General features: G+C 43.8%; 1 long non-coding RNA gene across 1 annotated transcript; it reads right to left on the reverse strand.

Annotated features, from left to right (window-relative positions):
* Positions 1 to 1,483: 1,483 nt before the first annotated feature.
* On the reverse strand, positions 1,484 to 20,176 carry LOC127686222 (uncharacterized). The gene is made up of 3 exons (XR_007978058.1): positions 20,097 to 20,176; positions 5,902 to 6,053; positions 1,484 to 1,617 (listed from the first exon to the last, which is right to left on the reverse strand). It is a non-coding gene; the product is annotated as an uncharacterized LOC127686222 (long non-coding RNA).
* Positions 20,177 to 20,180: the final 4 nt, after the last annotated feature.

Genomic DNA, 20,180 nt, shown 5'->3' on the forward strand with positions numbered 1-20,180 from the left:
CAGGAGGAGCAGAGAAAGGGCATCTATACGCAGCGAAGCGGCGGGACTAAAGGAGATTGCAGGAAATAAGCCACCAACTCGATTCTGAGCTTCCTGCCTCCAGCTCAGATGTGTGACTGTTACTGATTACTTTCCTTACTCACAGACACCCTAGCTCTAATGCAGTGCCTGAGTGGTGACGAGTCACAGTCCTCATGTCATGTAGAAAGGAAGAGGGCTCTTTCTGCGCGTTGCTGTAGGCGATCAATGGTGCTCGAGACTGCACGGTGGTGGCAGCATTCACGAGTTCCTCTCTACCTGCCCCAGAGTTCTGGATTCTTGAATGAAACACACACACACACATACACACACACACACACACACACACACACACACACACACACAGACACACACACAGAGCCTTATATTTAATATGCCTTAATCAGCTCAAAGACTGGGGCATTCCTAAACTTCCACATGGCTAACACCTCCCCTCCGATACTCCTGAGTTATTACTAAAATCTGCATTCCATCTTTGTTGCACTAGACCCAATGTGTGTGGGGGGATGGGGGCCATTCTTCCCTGACTCTTACATGTTGGCTGTCTTACATGTTCCCTCGGCGTAGCGGTTCTGTCCTTCTTCTTCTCTCTGTCCTCTTGCCTGCAAAACCTGAAGTCCCACCTCTGTCTTCTTGCCCAGCCATTGGTCGCTGGCAACTTTACCAATGGAAACCAAGTGAGGGCAGGGACCCTCAGTGTCTTACGCGTGGGATTCTCATTCTATTTAGGGAACCCAAATAATGTTAACACAAACTTTAGGCCAAATCCACAATGCTGCTGCTGTTGCTATTAACAGAAAAAGCACACACGTGAGTTCTAAACACAGTCCTCAGGAAAATATCACTTTGACCATCCACTCCTGGATGAGATAATGTTAGGAGTGAATGGTGGGACTCCTGCCCAAACCAACACTCTTCATCTACCACCAGTGCCAGAAAAATCTAACTCTCCACACATTGCTGCTTCTTGACACCACTCACCTCTCTAGCTATGTCTTGAGTGGAAACAACAACAACAACAACAACAACAAAAACAGATGAGTAGCAGATCACATACCTTAGCTGCAAGGGAGTCAGGAGAAATTAATTTTTTTCATTCTAACAAAAGCAAAATATAAAGAGTCAACATTAAAGTATCACTAAAAGATTTAAACTATTTGAGGGCTAAAACGTGAGAACTTTATTTTCTCACAGTTCTGGAGACTTGATGTCAGAGGTCAAAGGTCAGAGAACTAGTGAGGGCTCTCCTCCTCACTTCCAGACAGACGCATTCCTACTGCATCCTCACATGACAGGGGGGGGGGGGGGCAAGCGGGCATGCAAAAAAAAAAAAAAAAAAAAAAACCCACCAACAACAACACTGAAACCCATGCTAGTCAACTAATCACCGTGAACAGAGAGATACCAGCAGTTTGAACAAACACACTGTATTAGTTACCTTATACATTGCTGGGATAAAATGGCTGATGAAAACGACTTTGGAAAGGGCAAGTTTCCTTAGGCTCAAGTCTCAGAGGAGAGTCACTGTGGCAGGGAAGTCCCAGCTGCAAAGCCTTGGGGCAGCTGATTGCTCGCATCCTGCATCCAGTCAGGGAGAAGAAAGCAACGAATGCTAGTGCTCACTTTGCTTTCTCTCGTCCATGCAGCCCAGGACCCCCTCCCCCGCGGAACAATGCCACCCACACCCAGGGTCAATCTTCCTGCCTCAATGAACCTACCCAAGAGAATCCTCACAGGCATGGCCAGAGATTTGTGTCTAAGATGACTCTGGATGTTGTTAACAATCCGTATGACCCATCTCGTGTACAACAACCTAGATTGAGGATGTGTATGTGGTACACACCTGCAACCTTATCACAAAAGGCTAAGCAGGAGGGTGTCACAAGTTTGAGGCCAGCCTGGGCTACATAACTAGTGCCAGTGCAGCCAAGGATACACAGCAAGACCATCTCAAGACAAACAAATAAGCATTTTTAAGTCGTGGAACAGAATGTACCATTTTAAGTACCCACAAAATGGTGAAATGCCTAGGGACTTTAAAATGTGCCAGATCTTTAAAAACAAACACAAGTCTTTCCTGTGAGACCTCACCAGATGGTCTATATGATTATTACCTTCTGGATGCCAAAAAAATAGTACCAAAAGGCCATTGATTTCCTCACAGTGAATCTAGATATACAAAGCAATTCCAAGAAAATCCTCTAATATCGTTCAGACTACCTGGAGATCTGACTCAAAACCTGTGAAACAATAAATGTTCAGGCTGAGCAAAAGCAACTTTGAAAAACAGAAAAATAACAGTGAGATCTTGCCAGATATCACAGCTCATAAAACACTTTCAGGAATTAAACCAGTACCCAACTTTACAGACGCTTCCATAGACTGGAACCCAGAGTGCACACATGGGTTTTAGTTTATGCTACCCATTACTTCTGTTGAGGAAACAAAGGACTGTTCAACCAGTGTTGCTGTGACAAATAGACAGCTATTTGGAGGGAGAAAATTAATTTGATTATATCCCATACGGTTTCCAAATGTAAATCCAAAATATTTGATCAAAGCCCTAATTGTGTTAGAAGAAGAAATAAGGGAATGTATCGATCCTTTGTGAGCAGGAAGGACATGATGCAAGGCAACTATAAAGAAAGTATTAATTAGATTACTTCATGGGAGCTGCGGCTGCCCAGATACGATCTGTACAAGAACAAGCCAGTCAGTGGTCCTCATGCGTGGGAGAGGCACTCGTGAGGCTTCCACTCCTAGCACTTGATGGCTGATGGAGGAGGGAGAGCCAGTTTTCTCCAGGGTATGGCCTCTGGTAAGTCGACCACACCTCAGTAGTGGTCCTATACCTGAGTGTCAATGGACCACACTGATTAGATTTAGTGGGTTACTTTGAAAAATTAAAAATCAGCACTAAAGAACACTGACTATTCTTCCAGAAGTCCCGAGTTTAATTCCCAGCAACCACATGGTGGTTCACAACCATCTGTAATGGGATCTGATGCCCTCTTCTGGTAGGCAGGTGTACATGCAGATACAGCACTCATACACATTAAAATGAATAAATTAAGAACACATAGAATTGGGAAGGAGACCCTGGAGGAAATGGGAAGAGTCGAGGATGGACAGGGTCAAAATATATTGGATACAAGTATGACATTCCCAAACAGCCCATAAAAATATACTTTAAATTTAAATAAACAGATTTCTATTTAAATGTTTTAAGTGTTTCTATGCCAAAGCAAAAGTAAAATACATCTCACAGGATGATGTGAGACAGCCGGTCTGTACATGATTTCCATCCATCTTGTCATCAGAAGACAAAGTGTGTGCCCAGAAATCAGAGCAAGTACAGACTGCCAGCACAACAGGAAATTGCTAATAAATGTGAGAGGGTAATAGTTGCGTAAGAACAAGAGAATGCAACATGATGACAGACAGAACAACACATACTGGACTTTCAACGAACCTCCATTTTTCACCTATGATATTGACAAATGGTGGAACCCTTCCTCTGGAGGGTGGGAGAGGGCATGGGGTGCATACCTCCCAGCTGCCTCTCTGTATTTACTCTTGGTCTTCCTCATGCTCCCCTGTGTCCCATGAGACAGGCTTGCAATGACTACATCAACACATTCTGCTGCCATCTGGTTGAGGTCAGCCCAGTAGGAGACAGAGGAACAAGAGTGACCCAAGACATATATTCCCATAGCTCCGTAGCTCTTTCCCTGTGGGACCACACTGGACTGGTTTCTCCTCTCTCCCCCCCCCCTCTTTCTCTCTCTCTCTCTCTCTCTCTCTCTCTCTCATGTATTGGATTCTACTCTCTCCTCACCCCTGAAGCTTTGGGGGTGTAATAATGAACCCACTCTTACCTGCCCCCTCTCACGCTACCTTCAATGTTCTCCTAATGAAAGTATAATATTTGGTTTGGAGATAAGTGGGCCCAGAGCCAATGGGTACCTGTCCGTCAGCAATTCCACATCTCCTTACCCACATCAGAGACACATACCAACACTGCACAAAGGGCGAGTGGAAGGCTGTTTGCAACACCCTTGTTTACAAGAGTCAAAAATTAGAAATTGCTTAAATGCCTTAAAATAGAAAAACAGCTAAGCAAAGCTTTATATATGGAGTTAACTATACGGCGTACTCTATGAATATGGCTTGCTGATTAAAAGGGGGCTGGATCTATTGGTATGACATGAACTCAAACATGTTATTGTAGGAAGACACACCAGGGGCATAATAGATTACATGAGTGCTATAGTCTCCATAGCTTCATCTGTTCCACAAAAATATGGGAATCTTTCCTCCACTTCTCCACAAGGAAGGATTATACACCCCCACCCCACCCAAGGCAGGCAGGCATGGATATAGGGTTTGCTTTGGCCAAGGGATTGTGTATGGCAGTGACATGGAGAAGCTTACAGAGGCCACAGTGTTCTTCCTTTTCCCTGTGTCATGAAACCAGAGAGTACCAGCTGCTTCTCCACCCTGTGTCCAGAAACACAGCTGGAGCTAACTCATACGAACATGTGAAGAACACAGTGTAGATGGTCTGGGAGATTGCTCAGTGGATAACGCACTCCCTGTCCACGTCTGATGGCTGGAGTCCTGATCTCTGGCATCCACATAAATGCTGCACTGGTGCTGCAGCTGCCCGTTACCCCTGCCCTCTGGGGTAAGTGTCAGGGGAACCTGGGGAGAGTTAGCTACAGTAGCCAAATCAACCAGCTCTGGCTTTAAGTGAGGGACCCTGCCTCGGTGAATAGAATGGAAATCAATGAAGAGAGACATGACATCGACCTCTGGCCTCCACATGCACAGGCACCCTGTACAGATACACACCCTCCCCTGACACGCCGAGTTATAAATCTGTATCATTATGAAACACTGAGGTCTTGGAGATGTTTACTTCAGTGCAGTCTCACCTACAGTGGTTAAAAGGTCTGCTATACAAGAGATCTGCAGTTACTTCTGGGGGTTGGGGGGGTAAATAATATGGGAGGGGGAATCATATGGGGGGATGATGATCACAGGCGGCTTTTATGCTCAATTTTGATTTTCTTAAACTGAAAATATATTCATGCGTCACCATATAATAAAAATACATCACTTAAAAAGAATATAGCAGGTGTTTTCTTACTTAAAATGAAATGCTAAAAAATATCAGCCTTAAAATACACACATAAACACCCTATAAATTAATGGTTCTTCCTGCCCAGCTGGTGCTCTGAAGGTGGAGACTTGAGGCAGAGAGCTGGGGAAGTGCCAGGGCATGTCAGTGTCTCTTGTCAGTCTCTCTGCAGGTAGAAATCTACAGAGCCTACACTGGGAATCTTATTTCTAGTTTAGCTATCATGAAATTGAAACATGGAGTAGAATGCCTTTTTTAAAATGTGTTTTTAATTATGTATATGGGGGAGTGGTGCATTTGAGTGTAGGTGTAATGGAGACCAGGAGAGGGTGTTAGATCCTCTAGAGCTAGAGTTACAGGCAGCTGTGAGCCACCCAACATGGGAGCTGGGAACCAAACTTGGGCCCTCTGAAAGAACTGCAGGTGCAGCCGGGCGGTGGTGGCACACGCCTGTAATCCCAGCACTCTGGGAGGCAGAGGCAGGCGGATTTCTGAGTTTGAGGCCAGCCTGGTCTACAGAGTGAGTTCCAGGACAGCCAGGGCTATACAGAGAAACCCTGTCTCCAAAACAACAACAACAACAAAAAAAAAAAAAAAAGAAGAAGAAGAACTGCAGGTGCTTTCAACTATTGAGTCATCTTTTCAACAGAATGTGTGGTGGGTTTTTTTTGTTTTTGTTTTTTTGTTGGTTGGTTAGTTTTTACATTCATAATGCCTACCTTTCCAGTGACCTCATTTTTATGACCAGTTTACTTCAGGCAGTCTAGGAGAACACAAGTCTCTTTGGCACCGCATCCTCTTGTAATGTCAGTCAGAACTACAAAGCTGTCTCTGATGTCTCTTGTAGACTTTTCTGAATCAGACAGGATAGCTAAAAAAGATGGCATATAAATTGTTGTGACACGGGTTTGAAATGTTGGCTTTTCTCTCAAGCAAAGTCAAACTTCAGAGAGATCCTTGATCTGTTGTGCACCTCCATCCTCAGGTGTCAGGCAGTTACGGTGGCAGCCTCAGAAGAAGCAGAAGCAGCCTGACTGAGCAAAGGTTGGAGAAGAACGTCTAGAAGGCAAACCCAAAGATGAGAAGATAAAGCAGTAAGAGGGAAAGAAAATGATTAGAAAACTGTCCCATGGTGCCAGATAGCTCAACAGTTTGAGCCCCAGGAAGTGAAAATATGGAAACTAGAGAGGCAAAAAATAATTTCACAGCAGTGGTGGTATATGCCTTTAATCCCAGCACTTGGGAGGCAGAGGCAGGCAGATTTCTGAGTTTGAGGCCAGTCTTGTCTACAGAGTGAGTTCCAGGACAGCAAAGGCTACACAGGGAAACCTGTGTCATAAAACCAAAAAAGTAAAAAATTATAATATATATATATATTCTATATATAATATTATATTTTTTTCACACATGCAATCACAGAAGATGGATTTTCTCACTGGGCAAGCTCACTGGGGACCAATAGACCACACCATGCCTGTGATGGTGCAGTAAGAAGTCCGTGGTCCCACCCACGAGAGCATCTCAAACAGGGCTGGACTCTATCTAACTGGGTCTAGCGCTAGACTTATCCACTTACAACACAGTCAACAGTTGCTGCCATATTTTCCAATGTGTTGAGGACCTGAGGACTCAGCAGTCAGATCCAGATTGTACTTCAACAGTAAATCACAGGGAGAGGAGGCAGGACCTCGACTTAAGCAATCAGTGGGAAAGCCGTTTCTGAGATAAGCAGAGGAACTACGCCCAGCTTGTGTACAAACTATTGCTAGTTCCTTATGCGTTGCAGTGGGATAAATGGCTGCCTGCTTTTTTAAGTTGTTACCTGTACAGTGTATGAAAATTGCTATAAAATACTGCTAACTCGCCAGAAAAATAAAATGAAGCACGGAAACACATGGGTTTATTGTATTGGTGTTTACTTAGTTGTTTGGTGTTTACTTAGAATTACCATAATTTTTAAATGAAACCTGATGAAGTATGTGAGCCAAAAGGAGGCAGGTCCAGCTTGGCCCAGTGGTGTAGTGTTTATCTCTGCATAAGACCCTTAGTTCAGGCTGAGGGGGTGGCTGAGGACCTGAGATTGAATCCCCAGATCCCACCTAAAGCCAAATATGGTAGTGCATGTCTGTTATCCCAGCATTTCCACAGCAAGATAGGACACAGAGAAAAAAACTTCCTTGACATTCACCGATCCAATAGCCTGGCTTAAATGATGTGGTACAAGACATACTGACTTGCTCAGGCAAGGTGAAAGTTAAGGAACAACACCCAAGGCTGACCTCTGACCCCCCAAGGTGTGCGTGTGCGCACGCACAAACACACACACACATGTGCATATATGCATACACACATATACCATCCCTTGGTTTTAACCCAAACATATATGCACAAACACACACATACAGATGCACACACACAATACAGATGTATAAAACATACATACACATGCATACACGTACACACTTACATATACGCAGACCCTTCATCCTAATCTATACACATACACACAGATGCATGCATACACACACATACACATGCATGCACATACACATACACAAACATGCATACACACATACATACACATGCATTCACATACACACATACATATACCCAGACCCTTGGTTCTAATCTATACACATACACACATATGCACACACACACATACACACATGCATGCACACACACATTCACAAACATGCATATACACACACACATACACACACAGACCTTTGGTTCTAGTTCATGCATACACATACATGCACATACATAAATGTACATATACACATATATATACACATGTGCACACACATGCATACATACACACACACAAAATATGAAAACATCTTTAAAAGAATCATCAAGGTATCATAATTTGCCACAGCATACAGACTTAGAAAAGTAAGAACAGGGGCTGGAGAGATGGCTCAGAGGTTAAGAGCACCGACTGTTCTTCTGAAGGTCCTGAGTTCAAATCCCAGCAACCACATGGTGGCTCACAACCATCTGTAACAAGATCTGACACCCTCTTCTGGTGTGTGTAAAGACAGCTACAGTGTACTTACATATAATAAATAAATAAATCTTTAAAAAAAAAAAAAGAAAAGAAAAGTAAGAACAATGTCATCCCAGCGGGGTGTGGTGGCCCCACCCTTGTAATCCCAGCATTTGAGAAGGAGAGGACTGCAAGCCGAAGGCCAGCCTTGTCTACGTAGAGGCTTCCAGGGCAGCCTGAGCTATATAGCAAGACCTTGGCTCAAACCAACAACAACAACAAAAACCAACTAAACGAAAACCCCAAAACAAGCATGGCAGTGCTCCCTGTCATTCCAGCAAGGAGCAGGAGGACCCACAGTTACAGGTCATTAGCTACATAGGTCAGGTGGGCCTAAGGAATCTGTGAGACCTTGTCGTAAAATAAAAAGTAAACGTGGGCTGAGAACAGGGTAGAGTTCACCAGAAGACTTCATGCTCCAGGTTCTCACTGTCAGTGTACTACACTTGAAGGAAGGAAGGGAGGAAGGAAGAGGAGAAAAAGGAACAGAGGGGTAATAAATCTCCATTGAGTGGATTAATGTGGCAGAGAGAAAGCAGACAGTATGCAGGACAGGCCCTCAAAGATGCTCACGCCCCAGACTGCAATCTGTGAGTGTACCATGCCGCACGATAAAGGGTCTTTGTAGATGCTATTGAGGTGCAGGCCTTAAGGTAGGGAAACCACCCTAGATTAACTGAATGAGTGAAGTGGCATCAGAAGAGCAGTCTCCTGCAGGGAACTTTAAAGCTGGAAGGAGAGAGGTGGCAGGAGAGGAAAGCAGAAAGACGCAGAAAGTGAAGAGTGCAGATTCCTGGCGGCCATTGTTAGGGTGAGGTGAGCTGTGTGGAGGAGCAGATACAAAGGAAATCCAGGAGCAGAGAGCCTAGAGGGACATGGCTACCAGAATTAGCATTTCAGCCATAATCTCCTGACCCTGGAAATGGATTCAAATCCAAGGTCTAAATCAGCCTGGCTTGTCCCTCAGCTGACACACTTACTGGACAAGCCTCCAAGCTGGGGAGGGAGGAAATCTGTCTCATACTGGACTCATTCTTACTAAGCCATGAGAGAAGAGTCAAATGGCTTGGGAACTAAATATGTCAGTCAATGATACAGCACTTGTCTAGAATGCACAAGACCTTGTATTCAAATTCCTGAGACTTCCAAAAAACATAGGGAGAAGCAGGCGGATAAATAGGTGTTTCAGCATAGGAACCAAAGTTGTAAGCAATTATTGAAGCAGCCATAAGAAATGTCTTAGTTTCCTTTCCTGTGTCTGTGATAAAACATTCTGACAAAAGCAACTTAAGGGAGAAAGGTTTCATTCTGACTCACAATCAAGGTACAGTGAGGGCATCATGGTAGGGAAGTGAACAGTAGCTTAGGCAACTGACATCCACTGTCAGGAAGCAGAGAGCACACTGATGGCTCAGTTTTCCTCTGTGTGTACAGTCTAGGACCACACAGCAAGGGAATGGTGCTACCCACAGTGGGCATGTCCTCACACCTTGTGGTGGTTTGAATAGGTATGGCCCCCATAGACTCATGTGTTTAAATGCTTGGCCCATGGGGAGTGGCACTATTAGGATGGGTGGCCTTGTTGGAGTAGGAGTGGCCATGTTGGAGTAGGAGTGGCCATGTTAGAGGAAATGTACCAGTGTGGGGGCGCACTTTGAGGTCTCCTATGTTCAAGCACTGCCGGGAACACAGTCTCCATCTGCTACCTGAAGACCAAAATGCAGAACTCTCAGCTCCTTCTCCAGCACCGTGTATGTTTGCCTGATGCTGCCATGCTTCCAACAGGATATTAATGGACTAAACCTCTGAAACTGTAAGACGGCTCCAAATAAAATGTTTTCCTTTACAAGAGTTGCCTTGGTCATGGTGTCTCTTCACAGCAATGAAATCCTAACTAAGACACTCCTCAACTGACTTAATGGAGCTAACCCCACGGGCATGGCCAGAGGCTCATCTCCCAGGTCATTCTGGATTCTGTCAAGTTGAATATTAACAGTAACCATCACAGGACAGTAAAAAACAGGAAGTGACAAGTGAGGAGAGGGTGGAAAACTGAGAGATGAAACAAAGTTTTGCTTTTCTCTAGGACAAGGGGAATTTGAACAACAAGGAGAAGGCTCCTGAAGAAACACGGCTAGGCAACGTGCAGCAGGCTTGTTTTTCAGTTAAAAGAAAAATGTATAAACACTGAATATGGAGTTGACTAAAATTATGACAATTATTTTGAAAGGAAACGTGGAGGGGCAGAAATAGGTAATTTGGAAGATTTGGGGATTTTGGGGGGTTGTTGTTGCTGCTGCTGCTGGTGGTGCTGGTTTTTTGCCCCCCCCCCCATTTTCTTTTGTTTGTTTGTTTTTTCAAGACAGGGTTTCTCTGTGTAGTGCTGGCTTCCTGGAGGCCTCTCTTTGGAGGCCAATCTGGTCTTGAACTCACAGAGATCCACCTGCCTCTGCCTCCTGAGGCTGGGACTAAGGAAGTATACCACTTCTGGCTTGATTTTGTTTTTGTTTTTACGATTTATTTATTTATTTATTTTATGTATATGAGTACACTGCCGCTGTCTTCAGACACACCAGGAGAGGGCATCAGATCCCATTATAGATGGCTGTGAACCACCATGTGAATGCTAGGAATTGAACTCAGGACCTCTGGAAGAGCAGTCAGTGTTCTTAACTACTGAGCCATCTCTCCAGCCCATGATTTTGTTTGTTTGGTTGGTTTTTTAACCTGGGAAAATTGAAAGAATATTATGTGGGGCATACAGGAAAAATATTGAGCATTTATTTAACAAGAAGTACTCAATAGAAATTTCTAAAAATGTGAGTCATTGAGCTTGCACACAAAATGGATAGTTTTAGAATAGACTGCAGAAGGTCTATTGCTCCGAGAAGCAATATAAGGGTAGTAGTGACTTTTAAAAACACACATCATGAATCAGAATGCTATATGTATGTATATATATACATACATATATGTATATGCATATGTATATATACATCAGATGTAATAATAGTTCAATAGAATTGTTTTTCCTTGGGAGCCGGGGATATAGCTCAGTTGGTAGCACAAACTTTGAGTTGATTCCCAGAATGGCTTAGATCAGGCATGGTAGTATTTGCAATCCCAGTATTCAGGAGAGGGGCGGGCAAGAGGATCCGAAGCAAGGTCATTCTTGGCTAGATAACAAAATCCAAACCAGCCTGAAGGAGAGACCTTGCCTTGGAAACAGATTTAATAATCAATGTTTTAAAAGGGGTTGGAGTTGTGGGTGGTAGTGATGGTTTGTCAATTTGGGGTTTTTTGGTGATGAGGGCGGGTTTTGTTGCTGCCGTGGCCTACTAACCACATGGTTAGCTTTAACCATTTAGAGTGGTAAGATAGCTCAGCGGGTAGATATGCCCTCTGCCCAGACTGACAGACAACAGGGCAGAAAGAAAAGCAATTCCTGCAAGTTGTTCTCTGACAATCCCACGCCCCCCCCCCACACACACACACACGGAGTACCTCACATAAATGATTGTGATTAAAAAAAATTTAAAAATAAAAAAATATTTCATTGTTACAGAAGTTTGTTAAGGGGTTGGAAAGACGGCTTGGTGGTTAAAAGCAATGTCTGCCCTTATAGAGGATCCAGGTTCAATTCCTAGAACTCCTAGGCAACAACTGTCTATGACTACAGCTTTGGGGGATCTTATCCCCACTGCATGCACATGGTACATAGACATACATGCAGACAAAACATCCATATGTGTAGCATAAAAATAAATATTTAAAAATATACAAAGCAAATTGTTAACCCAGGGTAGGGGTATTCCAAGTTATATGATATAGACACAAAATGGAAAAAGGCACAGCTGTGGGTGCCTTAGAGTGGGGTGCACTAGAAGCCAGTGAAAATTATACAAGTTGAAGCTTCAGGAAACATTCAGGTATCTGGAAATTTGGGGCAAAGTAGCAGAACAAACAACTCCATAAGTTGCACATCACTGCTTCTGAGAAGTTATTAAAAGATCAGTAGACGATTGACTGCAACCACACTAGCTTTCAAAAGTATGTGTTACTTTGATAAAAATAAAATTTATTGCATTTCTACTTGACAGACTGCCAGCCAGCCTGAACTGCATAATGAGGCCCCACGACTTTGTCAGGGTTTCTGTTGTTGAGGTAAACACCATGACCAAAAGCAAGCTGAGGAAGAAGGGGTTTATTTCATCTTATAGTGCAGGTGACAACAGTTCATCACTAAGGGAACTTGGGGAGGGCCTCATCCTGGAGGCAGGAGCTGATGCAGAGGCCATGGACGGACAGGTCTGCTCACTGGCTTGTTCCTCGTGGGTTGTTCAGCCTGCTTTCTTATAGAACCCAGGACCACCAGCTCTGAATGGCACCACCCACGGTGAGCCGGGCCCTTCCACACTAGTTATCAATCAAGAAAATGTCCTAAAAGCTTGCCTGCAGGCCAATCTGGTGGGTTATTTTCTCAGTTTAGGTTCCTTCTTCTCAATGACCCTAGTTTGTGTCAAATTGACATAAAACTAGTCAGCACAGGCCCTAACCAATGTGTGTGTGTGTGTGTGTGTGTGTGTGTGTAAAATTAAAAGAACAAAACAAAACAGGAGACTAGAGAGATGGCTCAGCAGCTCAGAAGCTGATCTTAGAGGCCAGATTTTGATTCCCAGCACTCACATCGCATCTTACCACCTTCGCTGTAACTCTGGCCTCCAAAGGCACCACGCACACATGTGATACACAAACACAGGTGCAAGCCAACCCTCATATACATAAAGTAAAAATTATTAAATATCTTTAAAAAATAAAATAAGCTGGACATGGTGGTGCACACCTTTAACCCCAGCACTCAGGAGGCAGAGGCAGGAGGATCTCTTAGTCCGAGACCAGCTTGGTCTACAGAGTGAATTCCAGGATAGTCGGAGCTACACAAAGAAACCATGTCTCAAAACAAACAAACAAACAAAACAATAAAATAACATCAAAAACTATTGTTAGCTTTATAATTAAAATTGTAAAGTCAGGAAACTACACATACTTTAGAATCTATGAAAGATAGTAATGTAATCATACTGTCATAAAGCCACGTTTGGACACAGGTAAAGATAATGTTTCTGAACCTACTGTGTGAGGTTTAGAGCCTGTTGTTGGATACCAGCTGTGGGATGGAAGACAATGGGTAAAATAGCTGTGGTCCTTTGGCTGAAGCCTCCCCTGGGGTAGCCTTAGTTCCTGCTTTCTCCCAAATCCTTAGAATGTCACCTGATCAAATTTCTCAGGAAGTAAGGGGACGGCCTTGGAAGGTCTAGTTCTGATAGCCATTCCACAGTGAGACAGGGGCTCCTGCACCTGATTTCATTCACTAGGAGGCAGGCTCAGCATCCTCGGTAACCCGCATTGGCTCAGATGTGGAAATCGGTTCTGTTCTCAGAGAAGCCCCAGGCTACTTAATTACTTACAAACCCTAATTTGCAAAATCTAATGTGTAGCTATAGACAAACAGTTGTGCTTTTTTCCCTTTTTCATTCTCCTCTACATTAATGAAAAATTCACTAGGATGACTTTGCATTTCTGCTGAAATTATGTGCCAAGCTCAAAAGGCACGAACCCACTTCACCAGGGAAGCAGGAAACGAGGCGGCAGCTCTTCTCAGAGCCCTTAGAGAACAAGGGTTATGGGGAAATGGCAGAGGTTAGAGAGGGAGCAGAAACACAGCTCAGCAGGGCAGCCTCGGCTGGGCACAGCAACGTGTTTAAACACTGGGAACCACTAGGGGCGGGGTGCAGACTTCCCATTTCTGGACTACACTGAGCGCAAAGATCTAGGCAAGAGAAGAAATTTTTTTCTTCCTTTTCAGAGCACTGTGTTCTCTGTGGCAGAGGCCTCCCTTCAAAGGAAACTACATTTATCAGAACCTTATCTACCCAGGGGAAAGCCAATTAGACATCTTCAGGCTCCTTCAGTTTTGTGTCTCACAAAAGAGAAGGGGAAGAAGCTAAAATACATCTTGAAGGTTACAGTCTAGGGACTCGGGCCTACTAAAATATACACCCTAATACTACACAGAAGAGACTTAATTACAAGATTAACGAAAGCTTCTCATCACCAGAAGCTTACTGTAGCATCAACATGGCTTCTGTATAAAAACAGAGTATTACAAATGAGAAAGCTATAAGCTTTCATTCAAACGGGTTTCAAGGGAAACTTAGACAAGGGAAGCAACTTAAAGAGGGAACTGAAGCCTTTGACACAGTTACACTGTGTAAATGGTAGACACTGCCTAACTCCAGGCAGATACATACAGAATCACCACAGGATCACAGGCCTGTCTCCCTCAGTTTCTATTAGACAGCACATCATGCCTAACTACTAGAAATTATAGGGGCTTGGCTAAAGCAAGAAGAAAAAAAACCTGAAGACTGGGACCATGCAAAGCTCGATGGTAGAATCTTGCCTAGTATGTGTGAGGCCCTGAGTTAGTTTTTGGTTTTGGCCCTGAGTTTTATACATAGAACTGCACTCTGTGTGTGTGTGTGTGTGTGTGTGTGAGAGAGAGAGAGAGAGAGAGAGAGAGAGAGAGAGAGAGAGAATCATAACCACTTTCAGACATGGCAAAGCTGGCACTACTGAACTAGGAATTTAACACTACTGGGATGAGTATTCTAAGTGTTCTGGTGGGAAGAGGCGGCTACACAGAACCCCAGGGCTAGGGATGTCTGGAGAAGATGGTTGGCCCTTGAGTCTCACTGGTCAGCTAAGCTAGCTGACCAGTAAGCTCTAGATCAGCTAAGAGATCCTGTCTCAAAGACAAAGATGAAGATAGAGGAGACACATAACAATGACCTCTGACCTTCATTCACATGTGTAAACACATACACATACACCTGCACAAGCCTGTATACATGCATGCATACATTACACGGAGTCACACAAACACAAACACACACACACACACACACACACACATACACACTCCTTGTGTGGCTCACAACCATCTGTAATGGGATCTGATGCCCTCATCTGTTCATCTGTTATGTCTCACATACATTATACATATATACAGTGTATATATACTGTATACATATATACAGTGTACTCACATACATTAAATAAATGAATAAATCAATCAATCTTTAAAAAAGTCAGACATGACTTGGGGGCTAGGGAGCTGGCTTCATCTGTCAAGTGTCTGTAGTGTAGGCATGGTGACTTGAGTTCAGATAACCTAGGCACAGCAGTACACATCTTTCACCTATTGGTCAGCCAGCCTAGCTGAATCAGTGAGCAGAAGGTTCAGTGAGAGACTATGTCTCAAAAAATAAAACAAGATGAAGGGTTAAAAAGCCATGCAGGGGCTGGAGAGATGGCTCCACAGTCAGGAGCACAGGCCCCTTCTCCAGAGGACCCAGGTTTAATTCCTAGCACCCACAACTGTCTGTAATTCCAGTCCCAAGGGAGCCAACATCCTCTTCTGGCCTCAGAGGGCACAGATATATGTGCAGATCAAACACCTGTATGTACAAAATTTTTTAAAAAAATACTCTTTTATTTTAAAAAAAAGGAAGACACCCAATGTCAACCTACAGCCTGAGTGCATACATGCACACACATGTGTGTGCTTGTGCTCACATACATTAGACACATTTTAATATCAATCTAACAATCTTGCTCCTACATACTCACTTTCATAAACCAGAAACTGATGTCCACACCAAACCTGCATTTAAGCGTCCACAGCAGGGTTAGTCATCATTGTCCCATGCTGGATCAAGAGCTCCCTTGAAGCTTCCGTTAGTTCCCAGGGCTCTACAACCAAATGTTCTCAACAAGATGGCTTTGAAACACAAACATGTATTATCTCACAACTCACTGACTTCAGTCTAGAAGTCCAAAATAAGGTATCTATCGGTCATATTCTCGCTCAGACACTGGGCAGACTCTTCCAAGGTCTCTCTTTAGTTTCTAGTGTTGCTAATCCTCCTGGGTGCTTCCTGGCTTGTAGCTACATCACTCTAGCCCTTGCCTCTGTTGTCAAGAGTATTCTTTGTGTGTTTCTGTCTGTGTGGCATGCTCCTTTTTTTACAGAATCCTGTCCTGAATCAGGACCTACTCTAATGACCTCATCTCATTTGATTATATCTACAAAGAGCTTTTTCTAATGAGGTGGTGTTCACAGGTATCTAAGGTCTCAATTTCAACATACCTTTATGGAAGACACAAGTCATTCTTTAAGACTGGAAGCTGAGTGGGATGTTTCACACCTGTAATCTCTGCATGTGGAAAAACTGGGGCAGGAGAATGGCTGTGAGTTCAAAACCACTCTGGGCTGAAGGGTGAGAGACCCTGTCTGTTTTTTTTTAAGGTTTGTTTATTTATTAATATGAGTGTTCTTTCTGCATGTACCCCTGTATGCCAGAAAAGGGCATCAGATCCCATTACAGATAGTTGTGAGCCACCAAGTGGTTGCTGAGAATTAAACTCAGGACCTCTGGAAGAGCAGACAGAGCTCTTGACCTCTAAACCATCTCTCCAGCCCAAGAGACCCTATCTTAAAAAAAAAATAGGTTAACTAATAAATAATCTGTGGAATATTCATTTAATGGAATATTATTCAATGATGAAAAGAAATGAGATAACTAGCTATAAAAAGACATGAAGGAACTGTAGTGAGAATCTTGGTTTCTTTAAAAAAAAATACAGAAATAAGAAAGTGCCTTTGTTTCAGTTCTAGGTTGTGGGATACGGGGTTGCTTCACACTGTCCACAGCAGCTGACTATGATTTGCCTCATGCTCTAGCAGGGGCATGATTTTGCCTGCTGCAGATAGTTTCTGCAGTCATGTAACATTTAGAATTCTGGGGACTTTTCAGAGAGTATATACTAGGGCCCCTAGAGAGGGTGTGGGTTGTTGGTTGGTTGCTGCTGTTTGTTAAGTAGTTGTGGGCAAAGAAGGAATTAGATATCCTGATAGCAAAGATCAAACTTGCCCCAAGTAACTCAATACTTCCAAATTATCAAGAAGTAGTCTAACATTAACTTTGCCCCTGTTTCCCCTCTCTCATTCTTTAAAATCTCCTATCTAGTGTTAGGGTGTTGACAGGATTTGGGAGAAAAGGGGTGAATAAGGGTGGAAGAAAGATGAACACACAAAATAGCAAAAATACAGGTACAAGGAGCTTTAAACCATATTGCTAATTAGAAAATGCTACCTACTGCATGATCCGACTCTCTAGAAAAGGCAAAACTACAGTGTCAAATGTCAGCAGTTGCCAAAGGTTGAGGGTATGGAAGTAGAGGATGAATGAATGAAGCATAGGGGAATCTTGGGACAGTAAAACTTTTAGAAGACAGTGGTGGATACATTATCTGTAGTGGTTGTTAAGGTCTGTGGGAGTTTAAAATACAAAGAATGCAGTCCAATGTGAAACCCTTGCTGGCTAATGATAATGTATCAATACGGCTCATCAAATGTAACAAATGTATCACAGTAATGTAAATGTGTTATCAGCAAGAGAAATGCACAGTCAGGAATAGGGAGGTATTAGAATGATGTACTGGCCAGTCAGTCCATTCTTTCTTGTCCCAAGACTGGCCATGTGTCTGTCTTCCACACTACCATAATCGCTGGCTCATTAGGTTAGTCCTGAATCCACACTGTGCTGTTCAGTTTTTGTCAATTTGACATACACTAGAGTCACCTAGAAGAGAAAACCTCAACTGAAGAATCGCCTGCATCAGATTATCCTGTAAGCACATCTGGGGGCCATATTCTTGATTAATGATTAATGTGGAAGACCCCAGTCCACCATGGGCAGTGCCAACCCTCGGCAGGCGGTGCGTTGCTGAACAAGTGGTGGAAAGGAAGTCAATAAGCAGTGTTCCTCCCTCCAGCTTCCTGCCTTGGCTTTCTTTAGTGATGGGCTCTAGTGTGGAAATATAAGACCAATAAACCCTTTCCTCCCCAAATCGGTTTTTTTTTTTAATCTCAGCAACAGAGAAGCAAACTGGAATACACCTTTGAATCTGTCAGTTGATAGTTGAGGCTTGCTGACCCCTGGCCTGGAATGCAGAGAGGGTGAAAGGATTTAATCCATGCAACCCTGCAGCAGGCACCAGGGGAGGCCTGACAAAGAGCAATTCTGTCCACTCCATGTTCTGATGATGTAACTTGTGGTGTAATCATTATAAGCCTCTAACCCATTAGGCCGCTTTCTAGATGGGGGCAAAAGACTGTCCTGTCGTGTTAGAGCTACGCACTCTGAACAGACTCTGGATTTGTAACTGGTCTTTGGTCTACCAAAGACAAATCCCCATGAGGTACTTGTGGTATTAAGAAACCCATCCAGTGTTCTAGTTCAGTGGTTTTGATTAAAAATACATGTTTTTTTTTTAATATTACACAACACACTCTTAATCTCATTCAAGTTAAAAGTTGTTGTACTTAGTTCAGGACTGGTGTAGTCTCAAATGTCTGTACAACAGACAATATAAATGAAAAAGGCCCGTAGGCTTGAAAAGCACCTTTATACCCTAGAAAGTCTGTGCATACACACCCAGTCTGAAGTAAACAGCCACTCTAGGTCTCAGCTGCCATACAGAAGTGTAGGCAACATTACAAAACAAGGCAGAGACAGTTTTCAGTCCATAAAAATCTGATTTTTTTTTTAAGGCCGGTAACTGGACTGGGGCTATACCTTAATTGGTAGGGTCCAATTGCCCTACCGCTCCCTTACATATAAATATGCACACTATACACACGAGAAAGAAAAGATGTCAGCAACTGTTCTGGATAGCTTTATGTCAACTTCACACAAGCTCCAGTGGGGTGCTGATGATGGATAAGGACAGAGCTCTGATTGTCTCACTCTGGGAACTAATAAGTCTGAGCCATCGACAATGGACTTTAAGGTAATGGACACAGAACGACATTGAAAAGACCATTTGGTACTTGATGGGGGCAGGGCCAGAGAGTCCAGTGGTGAATTTGAAGTCTATCATTAAGCTAAGTGAGGGTAAAGGAGAAATGACAAAGGCCTATTACTTTGTTCTTTCTCTAAAGACTATAAGCTTCAAGACACAAGTCTTGCTGTATTCCCCAGCATTCAGAAAGCTGCTACACAGAATTTGTGGAAAATGAAGGAGTGGAATTTTGGTAGAGGTATTTTGAAGGACTAGGCTTAAGGGTCAACAGGTTTGAGTAAGTATTAATAAAATTTAGGTAATACTGAAAGCCATTTGGGAATCCCAGGGTTCTGTCTGACGATTTCCCTTTGAAGGACACTTGGGGTCCAGGGAATCTCAACGAAGACCTGATGTACACAGGTTGGTTTTGTTTTAAGACCTTGGGGATATTCTGTTCCTGACACTTCATGAAGCTTCCTTAGTCTAGGAAAAGAACAGTAAGTACCTTTTAGGACTGAATGGTGAATTAACTGAAAATGGAGGGCTGAGCCCTGTCTGTTCTCCTTTAGTTACAAGCATTCCCTTAACGCACAGCTAATAGGACTGGTAGGCTCTCCGACCCCGTGAGAATTATTTTCAAGGTTTGGTAGGGACAGATAAATGATCCTAGACTGGACCAAGACTGCTCCAAGCTTACGAATCCTCCCCTCCCGGAGCACGCCCTGTTCTCACACATCCCAGCCCCCGGTAGGCTACTGGCCCCGCCCTCTCTCCTTCCTCCTTTTCCTGCTCCCCCGCCCCACTTCCTTTCCCTGCGTCCGCCCCCTCCTCGTTCCCACCCAGGCCCTGCGCCCTCCCACGACCGCTCCCTCTTGGCCCTCCCCGACTTCCCCTCCTCCTGGCTGACACCGCCCTTTTCAGGAGGACGGAGCGACCCCGTGCCTCACTCACCCAATGAGGAGTCGACTCAGGGAGGGGCGGGACTTGGACTAGAGCGGAAGTGGTGGCCGGAGCGGAAGTGCAGCTGCCGCCGCC

Source organism: Apodemus sylvaticus, chromosome 5, assembly GCF_947179515.1.
Source record: "Apodemus sylvaticus chromosome 5, mApoSyl1.1, whole genome shotgun sequence".
NCBI lineage: Eukaryota > Metazoa > Chordata > Mammalia > Rodentia > Muridae > Apodemus > Apodemus sylvaticus.